At 42.6% G+C, this 2,523-nt stretch overlaps 1 pseudogene; it reads right to left on the bottom strand.

Moving 5' to 3' along the window:
• Positions 1-339: 339 nt before the first annotated feature.
• Positions 340-1,284, bottom strand: LOC125091533 (ferritin light chain-like; annotated as a pseudogene).
• Positions 1,285-2,523: the final 1,239 nt, after the last annotated feature.

Raw genomic sequence — 2,523 nt, forward strand, 5'->3', positions numbered from 1 at the left:
ATCATTTGAAGTCTCATTTCTATCATTCAGGATTGTGTTTACAAGATTCTTCATTGTTGAGACATGAGGTGGAAATCTGTCCATTTTTATTGCTTTGTACTAGTCACTGAATGTATGTCACAATTTATTTAAGCATTATACATAGATGTATTTATTATTATTATTATTATTATTTGATGCAAAAAGCTTTATTGTTTCCATTTGGTCCACGGGTTGGGAGAGGGCTCCTGGGTGGTTGAAAAGCTGCCTAGTGGCTTCAGGGAGAGGCTCAGAGCACAAGCCTTGGCACCAGCGTGATGCCAGAGGGGTCCCTCAAAGACTGCTGAGCTTCAGAGGCTCCTAGTGGTGCTCGAGGGTCAGCCTCCGAAGAGATACTCGCCAAGCCCAGCCTGGGGGCCGGCCAGCCTGCTGAGGTGAGTCAGCTGATTGCCATCTTCTTGATGAGTTTCCCCTCCTCATGCAGGATGTTGTTCTCCGGTAAGTCACAAGGCTGGGGGTCTGTGCGGGCGGAACCCAGGGCATGCAGACCCATATGGTTCTTCTCCAGAACCAGGACAGCTTCCCTGGCATCCACGGTTTTACTACAGACCCCTCCTGGGACGGCTCCTGCACATCCTGGAAGAGGGCGCCGCTGGGCTGGTTTTGCATGTTCAGGAGATGCTGGGCACCCTGGGGTTTCTCCTGAGCCAACTAGCCTAAGATATGTCCCACACCTTCCAGAGTCACATCGTCCAGGTGGAAATAGAAGCCCGGAAAGAGGTAGGTATAGGAGGCCCACAGATGCACGTTGACCAGCCAGTTGACTGTGGCCTCCCCATTGGGGGCATACTACTGAGGAATGTGGGAGCTGGGGGTACCTGGGTGGCTCAGTTGTTAAGAGTCTGACTTCTGCTCAAGTCGTGATCTCAGGGTCCTCTGATGGAGCCCTGCATGATGGAGCCCTGTTCAACGGGAAGCCTGGTCTCCCTGTCCCACTCCCCCTGCTTGTATTCCCTCTTTTGCTGTGTCTCTCTGCCAAGTAAGTAAAATATTAAAAAAAAAAAACACAAATGAATGTGGGAGCTCATGGTTGATCAGTGATAAGGAGTTAAGCTCAAAATTGGGTGTTGGCTGGTCCTGGAGGCAGAGGGTGGCCAAGAAGATGGCTCCAAAGGTTGTATCTCGATAAAGGGTTGTAAGGTGGTTGGAGGCTGGTAGAAGGGTCCATCCAAACACTGCTAGAACAAAAGACAGACCTCCCAACTGCTGGGCCCACTGCCTGTGCATTCCACTTTCAATGGGCATTTGTGGTGTTTTCTGTTGGAGTCTGTTGCAGCGCTTCTGTGTGTATGTGTTTTCATCAATTTTTATTTAAATTCCAGCTAACATATAGTGTCATATTAGTTTCAGGTGTAGGATTTAGTGATTCATTACTTAAATACAACATGAGTCGCTCATCACAGCAAGTGCCCTTATTAATACCCATCATCCATTTAACCCATTCCCCCATCCATGGATATATATTTTCCTGTAGAATAGTAACCTTGCTTAAGTTTTGGATATTTGTCATTAGGTCCTAAAATTTCCCTTCTCCAATATTTCTCTACTCTCATTCAGGGACAGCTAAATATAAGTTAGACCTTGTCATTGTAGCTCTGTGCCTCCTCTGTATTTTCCATTCATTTTGTCTGTTTTTGGCTGAATTATCAATAATTTTTCTAATAGTTCTATCTTCAGTTGTATCTATCTACTATTAAAACTATACATTGAATTTTTATTTCATTTACTTACAATGTTTCCAATATCTACTTAGCCATCACTTTCTATTTTTTAATTTTTTTAAAGATTTTATTTATTTATTTGACAGAGAGAGGTCACAAGTAGGCAGAGACGCAGGCAGAGAGAGAGGAGGAAGCAGGCTCCCCAGTGAGCAGAGAGGCCGATGTGGGGCTCGATCCCAGGACCCTGGGATCATGACCTAAGCTGAAGGCAGAGGCTTTAACCCACTGAGCCACCCAGGCACCCCAGTCCATCACTTTTTAGAATCCTCTTTTTCCATCTATATTTTCCAGCTTGGATTTCATTTCTACTACAAATACGGAGCTGCAATTGATTTCAATAACTGAAATTTCTCTGATTTGGTTTGTGCTATTTATTAATTCAGATTATTTTCACTTATGTCATATTTTCCTATCTGTGTGTATGATCTAGACATTGATTTTTTAAGAAGTTATTTGTCATACTTGTCCCTAAAGATTAAACTACCAAAAGAGGAGGTAATTTATCAAAATACAGCATATTTTTTCATATATCCACAAAAATAAATTCCTGTGAACTTTTTTTTTATGTGAATACAGTTTATTCATTTGGGGCGAGGTCAGTTGCTAACTGGCTGTAACCACACTCCTTGCCATGGAATAAACAGCCTTATAAATGTTCTTCTTATACACTCTTTTAGATCAAATAAGCTTTTTAATTACAATAAACTTAATTTTTTTTAGAATACTTTTAGGTTCACAGCAAAATTGAGCAGAAAGTACAGAG

The sequence above is a fragment of the Lutra lutra genome, chromosome X (genome assembly GCF_902655055.1).
Source record: "Lutra lutra chromosome X, mLutLut1.2, whole genome shotgun sequence".
NCBI lineage: Eukaryota > Metazoa > Chordata > Mammalia > Carnivora > Mustelidae > Lutra > Lutra lutra.